The sequence below is a fragment of the Tamandua tetradactyla genome, chromosome 8, assembly GCF_023851605.1.
Source record: "Tamandua tetradactyla isolate mTamTet1 chromosome 8, mTamTet1.pri, whole genome shotgun sequence".
Classification (NCBI taxonomy): domain Eukaryota; kingdom Metazoa; phylum Chordata; class Mammalia; order Pilosa; family Myrmecophagidae; genus Tamandua; species Tamandua tetradactyla.
The window spans coordinates 102,124,717-102,141,731 of record NC_135334.1 but is presented as its reverse complement, the minus strand read 5'-3'; the positions used below and the strand labels follow the sequence as shown (position 1 = coordinate 102,141,731).

General features: G+C 37.5%; 1 protein-coding gene and 1 long non-coding RNA gene across 3 annotated transcripts in view; one reads left to right on the top strand and one right to left on the bottom strand.

Annotated features, from left to right (window-relative positions):
- The window catches only part of ANO3 (anoctamin 3), a 436,850-nt gene that overhangs the window by 325,215 nt on the left and 94,620 nt on the right, over positions 1 to 17,015 (bottom strand). The window lies entirely within an intron of this gene.
- The window catches only part of LOC143644796 (uncharacterized), a 91,061-nt gene that overhangs the window by 38,170 nt on the left and 35,876 nt on the right, over positions 1 to 17,015 (top strand). The window contains exon 2 of the long non-coding RNA XR_013156873.1: positions 13,814 to 13,983. This is a non-coding gene — a long non-coding RNA (uncharacterized LOC143644796). The remainder of the gene's footprint in view (positions 1 to 13,813; positions 13,984 to 17,015) is intronic.

Sequence of the window (17,015 nt, the reverse complement as noted above, 5' to 3'; positions counted from 1 at the left end):
AATCTGTAGTGTTTCTATACACTAGCAATGAACAAGTTGAGGGGGAAATCAAGAAACGAAATCCATTTACAATTGCAACTAAAAGAATAAAATACTTAGGAATAAATTTAACTAAGGAGACAAAAGACCTATACAACGAAAACTACAAAAGACTGTTAAAAGAAATCACAGAAGACCTAAATAGATGGAAGGGCATACCGTGTTCATGGATTGGAAGACTAAATATAGTAAGATGTCAGTTCTACCTAAATTGATTTACAGATTCAACGCAATACCAATCAAAATCCCAACAACTTATTTTTCAGAAATAGAAAAACCAATAAGCAAATTTATCTCGAAGGGCAGGGTGCCCCGAATTGCTAAAAACATCTTGAGAAAAAAAAACGAAGCTGGAGGTCTCACGTTGCTTGATTTTAAGGCATATTATGAAGCCACAGTGGTCAAAACAGCATGGTACTGGCATAAAGATAGATATATCGACCAATGGAATTGAATAGAGTCCTCAGATATAGACCCTCTCATCTATGGATATTTGATCTTTGATAAGGCAGTCAAGCCAACTCACCTGGGACAGAACAGTCTCTTCAATAAATGGTGCCTAGAGAACTGGATATCCATATGCAAAAGAATGAAAGAGGACCCGTATCTCAAACCCTATACAAAAGTTAACTCAAAATGGATCAAAGATCTAAACATTAGGTCTAAGACCATAAAACAGTTAGAGGAAAATGTAGGGGATATCTTATGAATCTTACAATTGGAGGCGGTTTTATGGACCTAAACCTAAAGCAAGAGCACTGAAGAAAGAAACAAATAAATGGGAGCTCCTCAAAATTAAACACTTTTGTGCATCAAAGAACTTCATCAAGAAAGTAGAAAGACAGCCTACACAATGGGAGACAATATTTGGAAACGACATATCAGATAAAGGTCTAGTATCCAGAATTTATAAAGAGATTGTTCAACTCAACAACAAAAAGACAGCCAACCCAATTACAAAATGGGAAAAAGACTTGAACAGACACCTCTCAGAAGAGGAAATACAAATGGCCAAAAGGCACATGAAGAGATGCTCAATGTCCCTGGCCATTAGAGAAATGCAAATCAAAACCACAATGAGATATCATCTCACACCCACCAGAATGGCCATTATCAACAAACAGAAAATGACAAGTGCTGGAGAGGCTGTGGAGAAACAGGCACACTTATCCCTGTTGGTGGGAATGTCAAATGGTGTAACCACTGTGGAAGGCAGTTTGGTGGTTCCTCAAAAAGTTGAATATAGAATTGCCATACAACCCAGCAATACCATTGCTAGGTATCTATTCAGAGGACTTAAGGGCAAAGACACAAACGAACATTTGCACACCAATGTTTATAGCAGCATTATTTACAATTGCAAAGAGATGGAAACAGCCAAGATGTCCATCAACAGACGAGTGGCTAAACAAACTGTGGTATATACATACAATGGAATATTATGCAGCTTTAAGACAGGATAAACTTATGAAGCATGTAATAACATGGATGGACCTAGAGAACATTATGCTGAGTGAGACTAGCCAAAAGCTAAAAGACAAATACTGTATGGTCCCACTGATGTGAACCGACATTCGAGCATAAACTTGGAATATTTCATTGGTAACAGAGACCAGCAGGAGATAGAAATAGGGTAAGATAATGGGTAATTGGAGCTGAAGGGATACAAACTGTGCAACAAGACTGGATACAAAAACTCAGAAATGGACAGCACAATACTACCTAATTGTAATGTAATTATGTTAAAATACTGAATGAAGCTGCATCTGAGGTATAGTTTTTTTTTTAAATTTTTTTATTTTGTTAATTTTTTTCTCTTTATTATCATTTTATTTCTTTTTCTGTTGTCTTTCTATTTCTTTTTCTAAATCGATGCAAATGTACTAAGAAACGATGAATATGCATCTATGTGATGATATTAAGAATTACTGATTGTATATGTAGAATGGAATGATTTCTAAATGTTGTGTTAATTAATTTTTTAATTAATAAAAAAAACTATGTTGGTTTAAGAGAATACTACGCTATTTTGTACTGGAAATTTGGCTGATGAACTACATAAAATTATACATTTCCTTGTTTACATTTTAAAAGAATTAAATGGTAGAAATCAGACACCATTTTAACACAACTTACCTCATTATGAATCTGGGTTTAGAGACTTTTATCGCTGAAAACTGTGTACAAATAGATCATATTTCCTAAAGCAGAGTGGTCACTGGGCAGAAGCCATTTAGTACACAGCTATTTGGATAACTAAGAAGAGGTTTTTCTAAGTCTGCAGATCACATGGGGAAAGGCTTTTGAAACCCTAGAAAATTAGTATAATAACCTCTATAAATGTAGTAAATTACTTATTTCAGGTGCCACCAGGGCATAAATGAATTAATAGCACATTGATTACTTGGTCAATTACCTTCCTGAGACCAACGTAGGAGCATTGCTGTCATTATACAGTAAAGGATTGAGATGGAGAAAAGGAGTCTCTAATTTCTTTCTTTTAAGTTATTTCTCACTTTCATAAAATCAGTAGCTGTACCATGTAGCTGATCTCTACAATTATTTCCAAGCATTTTAAGAACACAATTCAATTCTACCTGGTAAGCACATAGAAGTCTTTGATGTCAGGTATAGATACTTCTTTTGAAAAGCACGATAAGTGAGTTTCTAAAAGAACATAAATTTTTGAAGATAGAATTGGGTATTTAAACAACTTGAACTTTTCATAGAAACAATTGTACAGCCAGCTCTGCTATGACAAAAAGTGTGTTCCTACAAATCACTGAATTCCACAGGGCTTATGGGAAGAATAAGGTAAGAGACACAACACTGAAGATATCTATAAAGGAAATTTAAACAACAAAAAAGCAAAACTAATAGAAATGGAAGCAGAGTTTTATGCATGTTAAATAGTTATAAAATACAAAATGTAATAAATATGGTACATTACCTTGAAAAGACCTGGAGTTTGCTTGTGGCAGTAGCATGGGAAGGGTTGCAGATTGTGAGTTATTGTGAAGTGGTGGAGCATTTTAAATATCAAATGTCAAAATCTCTGAGATAATTTGTGTATTCTTCTGTTCATGCCTGTGGAAGTTCAAAAATGGCCACAAACTCTTTGACCCTTTTCCTATCAAGAGCTGGAGATCTGATTCCTGTGTTTTGCATCTGAGAGGGCTCTGTGACTGATTTGATAGTGTACGTGCAGATGTAACAATCTATCATCCCAGGTGTTGAGAGAGAGGGGGAGAGAGAGAGAGAGAAAGGGAGAGAGAGAGAGTCAGTTTTCACTTCCTTTCTTGGATCACTCATCACAGAAGCCAGCTGCCACCTATGAAGTGTGATTTTTATGGGACTACCATGCTGAAAGGTGCCCAAAATATGAAAAGAGACCCTAAAGGATGAGATACTTTTTAGAGGGTTGGGGAGGAGGGAAAGTGTGTGCACCGGTGGAGAGAGAGGACAGAGAGAATTTTGAGAGTCAAGGAGCACCAAGACTCCAGATACATGTGTCTTGGAAGTGGGCATTCCAGCACCAGCTCTCCCAGTTGGGGCCACGTGAATCAGAACTAAACAGCCCAGTTAAGTCTGGATTCCTGACAGACAAATCATAAGCAAAATAAATGGTTATTTTAAGCTACTGAGTGTGGGGGTGGCTTATTTTGCAATGGAAAACTTAAGCAAAAATTGGTACCTAGAAAACATATGAAATGGATTTGGGGACCATGTAGTTAGTAGAGGCTTAAAGGCTGTAAGGAGATAATTAATGGAGGCTGGAAAGCAAGTGAGGAAATTATTAATGGAGACTTACAAGAAGGCAGCTGTGCCAGAAAGTCATGTTTTAATCTAATCCCATCCTGTATGGCAGCCATTTTTTAAAATCCTGGTTCAATATTGCAGGGTGGAAACTTGATTAGATTATCTCTATGGAGATATGGCATGTCCAATTGTGGGTGTGGACTTTTTGATTAGATGGAGATGTGACTCCACCCACACCAGGTATGTCTTGACTAGTTTACTAGAGTCCTTTAAACGGGGAAACATTTTGGAGAAACCTTAGATGCAGATGCTTGGAGAACAGTTGCTTCCAAGCTGACAGAGACATGGACGTTTGGGGACACTTGGAGTGCCGCCTGAGAGAGCAGATGCCTAGATATGAGCAAGACCCAGCAGACATCACCATGCGCCTTCCCATGAGATGCTAAGCAAGCCGGAACTCAGAGTTGTGTTCTAGAGGACCGAAGTGAAGGCCCACAGATGCTTAGAGAGGAAACCTCTGGCATCAGAAGCTGGAAGCAACGGAACCGGGAACAAAGACCAGCAGATGCCTGCTGCAAACCTTCCCAGATCAGCTTTCCTTGACCCAAGGTATCTTTCCCTGGATGCCTTAGTTTGGACCTATTTATAGCCTTAGAACTGTAAGTTTTTTCAAAGCTGCCCCATTTCTGGCATATTGCGCTCCAGCTGCTTAACTAACTAATTCAGTGATCCATGTATGTAGTGGTCAAAAGTTTAGCAAACTTTTGCTCGTGGTAATGTCAAAATAGATAATCAACCAAATGGTCTGGCAGCTCTGCCTAGGAATTTTTCCAGGTAGGATATTAAGAATGTCCACAGGTTTTTTTAAAATGAGAGTATTAAAGCACAGATAGAAATGTGCAATAAAGGCACTGTGCAGTTTCTCAGCAGAACGTACAAAAAATTATGAAGGGGCCGGCACTTAACAAATTCAATAGCAGAAGTATTTCTCATCTGCAGGCTTTCAAGCCAGGAAATGATTCTTAAAACAATAATGGCTTCAAGGATAAAGATCAAATCTGGAACACTAAAAGGTAGTCTCAGGGTAGGGGTGTGTGGTAGTTAGATTCAGTTGTCAACTTGGCCAGGTGAAAGCACCTAGTTCTGTTGCTGTGGACATGAGCCAATGGTAGGTGAATCTCATCTGTTGCTAATTACATCCGCAGTCGGCTAGGAGGCGTGTCTGCTGCAATGAGTGACGTTTAACTTAATTGGCTTGTGCTTAAATGAGAGAACGCAATGTAGCACAGTCTAGCAGCTTGGCATTCCTCATCTCAGCACTTGCAGCTCAGCCCGGGCCCTTGGAGATGGAGAAAGAAATCACCCCGGGGAAAGTTGTTGGAACCCAGGGGCCTGGAGAGAAGACCAGCAGAGACCATCCTGTGCCTTCCACGTAAGAAAGAACCTCAGTGGAAAGTTAGCTGCCTTTCCTCTGAAGAACCAACAAAATAAATCCCCTTTTATTAAAAGCCAATCTGTCTCTGGTGTGTTGCATTCCGGCAGCTAGCAAACTAGAACAGGGTGAAATCAAGGTGCAGTTGTATAACCTTTTACGACCTCTGAGAGATCAAGGGCAGTGACCTGTGACTAAGGATCTCTCTTGTTAGTAACAGAGCTTATAGGAATCTCGAGGGAACTTTCCTAACAGTAGCCACTCAGAGATTCCAAGATTGAGATTGTGTCTTTTCTCTCATGAAATCGATTATAATTTAAATGATAATTTGATAATAATTTGATATATATGATTTTTAAAGACACAATACCGATTGGGACAAAAAGGAGAAGTCTTTGGACTGACAGTTTTCTATATTCAAGAAGAAAACTACTCCATTGCCAGAACATATTATTTTATTTATTTATTTATTTATTATTTTTTGGTGGGTGCATGATCTGGAAATCAAACTTGAGTCTCCCACATGGAAGGTGAGCATTCTACCACTGAACCAAAAGAGCACAGTATTTTTTTATGGGAAAAAAAAAAAGAGTGACTAAGAGAGTACTCTTGGTTTCACTCTTGGGACTGTTTTTTTTTTTTTTCATGGGCAGGCACTGGGAATCAAACCCAGGTCCTCTGGCATGGCAGGCGAGCATTCTTGCCTGCTGAGCCACTGTGGCCCGCCCTTTTTTTTTTTAATGCAGCAAGAGAGAGATGGAACGGTCCCCATATCCAATCCAATAAGTCCTGGTAGCTGTTCCTCCAAAGTACGTCATGATTCTGTCCATCTCACAGCACCTCCACTGCTCTCCTAGTTCCAAACAGCACAATATTTCAACCAGATTCATGCAACAATCTTTAAATCGTTCTTTCTGCTTTTGTTTTTCTGTGTATTTCCTGCACAGCAGCCACAATAATAATTTTAAAAGTTAAATCAGATAACACTTCTTGACTTAAAACTCTCCACTGAGTACCTATTGCAATTAGAATCGAACTGCCCAGATGGCCCTCGAAGCCTGACGTTGATGACCCACACCTGCTCTCATCATTCTCCCTTTGATTACTGAGGGCCACTCGATGACCTTCCTGATGTCCCTGGGAACTCACTAAGCTCAGTATCATTCTTGCTCTCACCGGTTCCTGGTATTCTTCTCCAGTTCTTGAATGATTCATTCTTTCTCATTATTACATTTTCTCCTTCAATATCATCTCCTAAGAGATGCTTTCCCTGACCACTTAGATAAAGATGCTTCCTTGCACTTAATACTCTCTCTGCCTTTAATCTGTTCTATTTTTGCAGCATTTATTAGTTTCTAAAATTTTTTTTATGTCTTTAATTACTTTTTGTTGTTTATTTCTCCCCTACTAAAATGTTGGGTCCATTAGTAGAGACCTAGCATGCGTGGCTTACCAATAAGCCTAAGGCTTACACCACTGCCTGAAACGTAGGCACTAAATAATTGTTGAGTTTATAAAATAATATCTCGATTGGGAATTCTTAAACTCGGAACTTGTTTTATTATTAAACATCAATGAATCTGAAATCTGAAGAACAAAGACTGTGCTAAATTAAAATGAAACATGGTGGCTGAGTCATGGGCTTAACAGAAACACCAGTATTGACAAATTTAGTGCATCCGGTTGACAAAGCAACGTTCTTCTCTTCTACCCTTTTGCTTTCTGGGGCATGGGGCAAGGAGGGAAATGGTCTGCTTTGGATGTTTTCTTTCCCTTTTGTTCCAGGCACACAGTGACCAGTGGAATTAATGTGAAATCGGAAGGAGAGAGGCCTGAGGAGTATGCCTATTCATCCGTCCTTCTCTGTGCTTATTATCGTTAAAACTAGATTAACAGTTTTCTTCTGGTCCTATGGGAAAAAATAAAATAAAAATAAAGCTAGGAATCCATTCCACACCCACTCACAGAAAGGTGGCAATTTAAGAGCTCAGATTAATGTTTACTCTTCTGTAGTTATTCTTAGAACTTAAAAATAATAATAACGGAAAATCCTTCTTTTACATCTTGCTGGCAAAGGGTCCATTTATGTCTTTTTGAACAACCATTTTTGAAATGTCAGCAATTAGAGCAATAATAGAGACCTTAACAGCAAGTTGGGAGAAACAGAGGTTTCATCTCAAAATGCACTGGCCAGGCATCAGCCGTGTCAGTGTTGCCAGGCCCTCGCTCATGCCCCCTCCCCCTCCATCCCTTTCCTGATGGGTATTTAGTCTTTTGGACCAAAAGGCATTTTGCTACTTGGAAGGAAGAAGTACTTTTATCTGACTTCCAGAATCACTTGGTTGGTACATGACAACATTAGCCCACTTTGTAAAACGTGAACAGCCCAATATATATACAGAGAAGAAAGTAGAAGGGAAGTCCAACCCACAGAGGGGCCACGTGAGACTCTGGAGGGTAGCATTTTCTATTATTTGACAAGGTTCTCCCACTGGTTTCAGTAGCTAAGTGAAGAGTAACTTGGATTTTTCAATTAAAAACAAAGCAAAAGACATCTAAGCTTCAACTACCCCCTGCCACTGACCATTCCACTTTGAGTTAGCCACTTACATTTATTTTCATGACTAACTTTCTCATCTATTGATTGGTTCCTAACCAGCAGGCTTATTGGAAAGCTCCATACAACAGTGCTTAAGGGTAAAGGCTTTGGAACACTCACTGCTTCGTTTAAATCCTGGTTTCACCAATTATCAACTGTGTGACTTTAGGTAATTTATTTAATTTCTCTTCCCCTCTGTTTCCCTCCTGTAAATGGGTGGACTAATAATAGCTGCTATGAGCATTAGTGTGGTGGTTAAGATGGCAGGCTTTGGAAACAGAACGCCTACTGTTTACTGTGTGACTGCAGGTGGACCATTGGACCTCTCTGTGCTCCAGTTCCGTTTCGGTAACAGGAGCAGGACCTTTTTTTTTGCTTTATTGGGTTGTTATAAATAGTGAATGAGTCAATAAACTTAAGAAACTTAGAACACTGCCTGGCCATAGGAAGCATTCTTTAAATGGCAGTTATTGTCATTTGGAGGACTGAATCAGATAAAATACGTAAAGTTCATATAGCATATTTGTTAACGACTGCCTACGTAATAGGTATTGTGCTAGATACTCCAGATGCAATAATGTTTTAGACAGACGGGGCTCTGCCCTGGTGGCGATTATAAACTGGGCCAGCATTACACAGTAGGCATAATTCTACTTCTGGGTTTTCCTCTTGCCCTACAGCAGTTTATATATCCCTGGACCTAATTTTACCTCTGTTAGCCAGTGACATGAGCATCATAATAATCACCTGAATTTAATGCAAAGGCAAAGTCATTTTGTTTCCATTATTTATAACAATTTTTCAGCTTATAAACTCCTTCCAATTGAGATAAATTCAGATTAATCCCTGCTGGTTTCAACAGCCCAAGAGCTTCTTTATGATCAAGCAATGAGAAACATCACCAAATGAGCTGAAAGGTCCCTGGGACTCGAGGCTGTCTATATGCATCACGGAGAGGAAAAGTTGAACCATATTGCCTAGCACTTGCTTAAGTGCGGTCTGTGAGAAAGCTGTATCGCCATCTTCTGGAGCTTGTTCGAAATGCAGAAGTGTTTGAACAAGATCACGTGATTTGTTTAGCACCGAGGCTTGGGAAACACTACCCTAACCCCAGTGCTTTTCACACTTGATTGCGCATTGGAATCACCTGGGGAGCTTAAAAAATTACCGATGTCTGGGTTTCAACCCCGGCATTTCTCATTTAATTGGTATGGCGTGTGGTCTGAGCATTTGAAAGTTTTAAAATTTCCCCAGTGATTCAGACAGAATTCAGAACCACTGAGCAGAAATTTAGAGGTTAATACTAGCATATCTTAAGCCTTTATGTCAAAATATGATTTCTTTCATGTGCTTACTGTGAATATCAAATTAAGATATATTGAATTCAAATCTTTTATGGTTAAGAAAGTTTTCTTCCCCAGATTATATTGTCACAGGCTGTTTTCAGAGACTTTCTGAAATATTTCCCTAACTATGATTTCAGGATTTGGAGTACTGACCTGCTTATTTTCAGTTGGGAAACAAAAGGTTCATTCCCTGGCAGGCTGAGCTAATGCCCATCTGCTAGAATGGAACAACGCCCATTCAAAAGGTGGCATTTGCTATTCTTTCTGATTTTTAAGAGGCACCAGATGAAATCACAGGGCCTTTCAAAACTCCTACAGCAACATATGATGTGTGAGATCCCCTGTAGGCAGGTGTCCTAGTTTGCTAGCTGCCAGAATGCAATATACCAGAAGCGGAATGGTTTTTTTAAAGGAGAATTTAATAAGTTGCTAGTTTACGGTTCTAAGGCCAAGAAAATGTCCCAATTCAAACAAGTCCGTAGAAATGTCCAATCTAAGGCATCCAGGGAAATGCACTTTGATTCAAGAAGGCTGATGAAGTTCAAGGTTTCTCTTTCAAGAGGAAATGCACATGGTGAACATGGTCAGGGTTTCTCTCTGAGCTGGAAGGGCACATGGGAACACGGCGTCATCTGCTAGCTTTCTCTCCAGCAACCCGGGAGGTATTTTCCGTCTTCATCTCCAACAGTCGCTGGCTGGTGGACTCTGCTTTGTGATTCTGTGGTATTCTCTGTTGTGGCTCTGTCATTCTTCTCTGCTCTCAGAATCTCCTGCTTTCTCTAAAATGTTTCCTCTTTAATAGGATTCCGGTAAACTAATCAAGACTCACCTAGAATGGGTGGGGACATGTCTCTACCTAATCCAGTTTAACAGCTACTCTTGATCGAGTCACATCTCCAAGGAGATAATCTAATTGAAGTTTCCAACATACAGTACTGAACAAGGACTAGAAGAAATGGCTGCCTTTACAAAATAGGATTAGGATTAAAATATGGGTTTTCTAGGGTATACACATACTTTCAAACTGGCCCAGCATGCAATGCCAAATTAGAAACATGAAAGGGCTCTCATCTGCCTCTGCTTTAGGGACTCCAACTTTAGTGATGCCTTTGTCATTTACAGCCACTGCTGCCAATATTCTACTGCTTTTCTTAATTCAACACGTGAAAAAGGGATGTATTTCAGGATTTCCCCATTTTCTACTGAATCTGAAACCAACAATTCAGATCTCATGGAAATGATTAAAGAAAATCCTATATGTAAAGAGTGCTTCACATAGCAAGTAACATCTAAATACCTACTATTATGATGATAATGTTTATTAATATGTTTATTTATATTGTTTATAAATTGGAGATATTTACTCAATATGACTCAAAGTTCTTCAAAATCTCCCCATAGGAAAAAAACTTTACATCCTTTTAACATATGACCTTTTAGGAAAAAAGATTTGGAGACCCAAATGTAACCTTTGGTTGTTCTTAAAGATTGATTAAATGTTTAACTATAGTAAAAGACAAAGATGACACATTGAATAAAACAGAACCAAACACCTTAAAATAATAACAATGGTTTCTGTTAATTTCTACACAGCATGCCTTGCCTGCTAAAATAGTTTTAGATTCTTCCTCCACTATAATTTAATCTGATGTTTGGTGCCAATTATGCAAATTATGTATTTATCTTTTACTCCTACCATTTTCTCCTTCTAAAGGATTTTGGAACAAGACGCTAGAATCCAAGATAAGAATATGATTTTCTAAAAGATAACAAGTTGACCAGTAGCTACGAACTTAACCATAGTTATCAAAACCTAAGAACACAGGGAACAGAAAAAAATAAAAAAACACACAAAACGAAAAAAAATCACATTGTGATTGCTCCCTCTAGTGGAAATTATGAAAGCAAAACAGCTGAAATAATATAGTTCTACATTCACATGCTTGACTACAATAATTAGATACTAATTAGACCAAATATCCAAAATCTCAGAAGAAGGAGGACTAGTATTAAAAATTTCCATTTCTCTAGGCAATACACCAGGAAGAAATTGGTTTAGATTCTTCCACTTACAAATTTTAGGACCTGAAGGAGGTTGCAGAAGCCCACTCATTATCCACTTTCATGTATATATATAATGAGTATAAAACCATTCACCTGGCAGGGTGGCTGAAGGAGTAAATGAAGTCCATTTCTCTTTCAATCTTTCTCCACATTAAAAAAAAAAAATTGTGCAGCACCCAGGATGCACATCTGATTCCTCCTTCTCCATTACCTTCTCTTCGGTTCAATTCATCAACTCTTAACAGTAGATTTTATGACACTATGCTCCATCTTCACTCTGTCATATGACCCACGCCAGCACTGGGCTCACCCCAGCTATTGGAATAGCTTCCTAACTGCCCTCCTTGCTTTCACTCTTGTTCCAGTAAGTTCCATTCTGCATGTAGTAGACTGACTGGAGGGTGTACCATGCCAGCCTTGAATATAACCCTTGAACAGTTTCTCTTTGGTTTTAGAAACAACCATATGCTGGCTTTCAATGTCTGCAGTGCTGGAGTTGCCTGTGCCACCCAGCTCACACCGCAACTCCTACCTCCATACCCAGCTTTAGCACACTGATTTTCACTCGTTTCCCTCAAATAGGTAACAGTGTTGTAAGCCTCAGACTCTGCACAAAGTGTTCCCACCACCATCTATACAGCTCACTTTTCACACATCTCATTCAATCTCATCTTTCAGGTCCCAATTTAAATAAAGATTTAGAGATTTAACTCTCTAAACTTCACCCTCCATTTCTCAGTTTTCTCTCTCATAGCGCCCTGTTTACTTTAAAGCATGCATCACAATTAGTAATTATTTACTTAATTATTGCTTAATTCTTTTCTGTCTCCACGTTTAGAATTGAGCCCAAGTGTGTCTTGTTCATCTTTAGATTTCTAACACCCTGAACAATTGGTGCTTTTAAGTTTGTTGAATAGGTGAATAAATAGATAAGCTCATTTTTATGAAATCACTCAGCACAAGTTGGCATGAGGGGCCATCATTAAATTTCAGTCCTTTTATGCTTCCCAGGAATATATGGGCTCTACCCCTTCTCACTTGGAGTAGCACTTATGAGCTACTCTTGTTGTACTATTTCTTAAATACTTATGCAGTTACCTAAGTGTGAGGTGCTCTGTCTGTGCTTGCAGCCTGTCTCTATGGCCAGGACCTGCCAAGACCACGAGATGAGCCTTAGCAATATGCTCACATCGCCCTACATTTTTGTAACTTTTGCAAATTAAGATATAGTAATGGGAACAAACAGGTGAATGAATGACATCAGTTAAAGTAGGGTTTAAGAGCAGTCCCCGAACAAGATAATATGAAATCACATAGATCATATATGAAAAGGAATTTAAAATGGGCTTCCTATATTTGACATCAAGACTAAAAATTCACATGGCACTAATACTAATAATAAGTTGTGAAGCAAAACACAAATTAAAAAAACAACAGTAAAATTTTTCGATATCAAATCAACCAATTCTAGCAGAAGTAATGATTTGCTTTTTGTTTTTTTCTGCAAAAATTGTTATAAAAATGCTTTCAAATCAAGATGCAATAAAAGAATATGTAGGAAAAAATGAGTATAATTGTGTTGCCAGGCAGCTACTTATTTCATGTCATTTTTAAGGCTTTTGTGATATTTATGGCTTTTATGAAAAATTTATAATTTGTTGTGATTTAGTTTCTCTTTCACTTTCTAGTTTTATGTTTGTAACTTTATATTCTTTTCCATTAAAATCCTCCCAAATTAAGCTCCTTAGGCTGCACGAAACCTGGTTTCTAATGTTTAGTTAAAATGATACAGGGTATTTTTTCAACTGAATATATTGGAAATACATTTCTTGTGTTTTTAATATTTTTTTGGTAATTTCAATGAACTTCTTTTTGTTAATACCACAAAGTGACTTACACGATGTCAGGAGTAATTGATTAAACTTTTTGGTTAAAATAATATCATGCTGTTTTTACCAGAAAGAAATGAAATATAAGTAATATGATTTTGAAAGCAGAGAGGAAATGGGTCAAAAGGAAAATATTATTTGGGAAAGAAGTATGACTCCAGAAGTGAAAATAATATATAGAATGCAGGCTATGAGCTCCTTTAATTTTGTTTGTCTCTGAGTTAACAAATTTGTCTCCGAGTTTCTTAACAACCATCAAAAAGAAAGAAATACAGTCAGACAGTAATCAGATAACATAGTAAAGCGAAAAGAAAAAAAAAAAACTATGCAAACCTAGTCATACGCTCAGGAATAGCACAGCTCAGAGTGATTCTTAGACACCACATATATATTCTTCTGTAGTGGCTCATGGAAAGGATCTTCCTTGAGGATGTGAAGAGAATAGTCAACTATATTTCAAGCGAAACCAAGGTGTTTTGGAAAGTTTTGTATAATATCTTTCAATGTGGGTTGATGGTATAACAGCAAAGTGAAATTCAGGAGAAAAGCAGCACTATTGAGAGCCAGACAAATGCAGCCCTGAGCCCATCTTAACAGATTCCTGCTGCTAATTCTGAAAAAGAGTAGAAACTGGGTGGATGCAAAGCAATGAATTTCACTCTTTTTTTTTTTCCTTTTGGCATAGGAGGATCTGAATTATGGCTAATCAAAGCACTCCTCTGATCAGCTACATGTTCTGATATGGACATGAGCTGGGCTGATGCTGTCATCTTTCGTAAGAGGGGAGGAGCTTGATGAAGACATTTGCCTAAATATAAAGACTTCTTGGCTCTAGATGGAGGAGGAACCATAGAGGTATGACGGGCAAGGATAAGTCCATTCAAGGAAAAATTTTTTAAATAACAAACATAAATTCTTCATGCTGCTCTGCTAAAATATTTTCATCCAATCACCCATAAAGATTTTGCCTGTCTCTTACTTCCCCAAGTGAAATTTCTTTGAGTGAGGCCAAAAGTTATCATATGTAATTGCTCCAGAATCAAAGACTTGTCAAATTTTCAAAGTTTTCCATAATCTGATCAAAGGAAGTGTGATGTGACCTGAGATAGAGTTTGGACAGGATCTTAACTAATAATGGCTTAAGAGCAGGGGTCCTCTAGGTCTATCTTAATTATTTTAGTCTCTTAACCTTCCTATTGTCACTGGAAGTGCAGAAAAGCTCAGAAAAGCTTTGCTAAAGATGAATATGAGGAATGAATCATTACTTTTTACACATTCATTCATTCAATAATTTCTTTAACAAATTGAGTGCCAGTATAGCATTATATACAGAATATAAAATTTGAAGCCAGAACTCCTGCCACTGATGGGTCATGTGACCTTGGATAAGCTACTTATCTTTATTGCCTCATCTACAAAATAGTGATTATAATGTTGATTACCTCATAAGAATTCGGTGGATTACTATATGAAAAGTCCTTAGAACACTGTTTGGTACAAAGTACTGTTGCTACTATGTACCAAGTGCTAGGGATAATTAATGATCAAGATAGGCATTACCTATGTTCTTACCAATCAGGAAAACCATGAGAATGTACCTGTCCAATTTCTGACTGCAAGGAACATAGGTGACGGGCTGCCCCAATCAATTGCCACTTTAGTGCAGATGTATTATGAACAATTATATGTCAACAAACTAGACAACTTAGATGAAATGCAAAAATCTCTAGAAACACATGAATTACCTATACTGACTCAAAAAAGAAACAGAAGATCTCAACAAACCAATTGCAGGTAAAGAGATTCAATCAGTCATCAAAAATCTTGTCACCAAAAAAGTCCAGGGTCAGATGGTGTCAAAGGAGAATTTTATCAAACATTTCAAAAAGAAATAATGCCAACCCTGTTCAAACTATTCCAAACAATTGAAGAAAAAGGTATGCTACCAAACTCATTTCATGAAGCTAACATTACTCTAATACCAAAATCAGATAAAGATGATACAAGAAAAGAAAACTGCAGACCAATTTCCTTAATGAACATGGAAGTGAAAATTCCTAGCCAAATACTAGCAAATCATACCCAACACCACCTTAAAAGAATTATACATCATGATCAAGTGGGATTCATACCAGGAATGCAAGGGTGGTTCAACATTGGAAAATCAATCAACATAATACAGCACATTAACAAATCGAAAGGCAAAACCACATGATCATATCGATTGATGCTGGAAAAGCATTTGGCAAAATGTTTCCTGAGAAAACACTTTCAAAAGTTAGGTATCAAAGGAAACTTTCTCAAAATCATAAAGGGCATATAAGAAAAACCCATAGCCAGCATCATACTTAATGGAGAGAAATTGAAAGCATTCCCCTTGAGATCGGGGATGAGGCAAGAATTTCCATCATCACCATTATTATTCAACATTTCATTAGTAGTACTAGCTGGAGCAATTAGACAAGAGAAAGAAATAAAAGGCATCCAAATAGGAAAAGAAAAAGTAAAACTTCGTTATTTGCAGATAACATGATCCTATACTTAGAAAACCCTTAGAAATCTACAGCAAAACTACTTGAGTTAATAAATAAAATCAGTAAAGTGGCAGGATACAAGATTAATGTACAAAAATCAATAATGTTTCTATACACAAGCAATGACCTATCTGAGATGACAACTAAGGAAAAATATCCCATTCGAAATAGCAACCAGGAGAATTAGGTGTCTAGAAATAGGGATGTTAGGGAATTATATACAGAAAATTACAAAAAATTGTTAAAAGAAATAAAAAATGACCTAAATAGATGGAAAGATATTCCATACTCATGGATAGGAAGGTTGAATAGTGTCAAGATGTCAATTCTACCCAAATTATCTACAGATTCAATGCAATATGAATAAAAATCTCAACAACCTACTTTGAAGACTTGGAAAAACTGGTTATCAAATTTATATGGAAGGGAAAGAGACCTTGAATAGCTAGAGATATCCTTAAAAGGAAGAGAGAACTGGGAGGTTTATCACTTCCTGACTTTAAAGGTTTCTATAAAGCCACAGTGGTCAAAACAGCATGATACTGACACAAAGTCAGAAGAACTGACCAGTGGAATAGAATCAAGAGTGCAGAGATTGGCCACCAAATTTATGGACATTTGGTGTGCAATAAGGCCCCTAAATCCACTGAATTGGGACAGAATAGAATTTTCAATAAATGGACATGGGAGATGGATTTCAATAGCCAAAAGAATGAAAGAGGACCCCTACCTTACACCCTATACAAAAATTAATTCAAAATGAATTAAAGACCTAAATGTAAGAGCCAGTACCTTAAAACTTCTAGAAAATAGTGTAGGGAAATATCTTCAAGATCTAGTAATAGGAGGTTGCTTCTTAAACTTAATGCCTGAAGCACAAGCTGTAAAAGAAAAAGTAGACAAATGGGAACTCCTTAAGGTCAAGAGATTCTGTGCCTCAACAGAACTTTGTTAAAAAGGAGAAGAGGTAGCCAACTCAATGGGAGAAAATATATGGAAACCATATAACGGATAAAGGCTTGATATCCTGTGTACATAAAGAAATCATACAACTCAACAACAAAAGAACAGACAACCCAATTATAAAATGGGCAGAGGAAATGAATAGGCACTTTTCTGAAGAGCAAATACAGATGACTAAAAAACAAATGAAGAGTTGTTCATCTTCTTTGGCTATAAGGGAAATGCAAATTAAAATGACCATGAGATATCACCACATACCTATAAGAATGGCTGCAAGAAAACAAACAGGAAACTATAAATGTTGGAGAGGATGTAGAAAAATTAGAACACTTATTCACTGTTGGTGGAAATGTAAAATGATTCAGCTGCTGTGGAAGTCAGTTTGGCGCT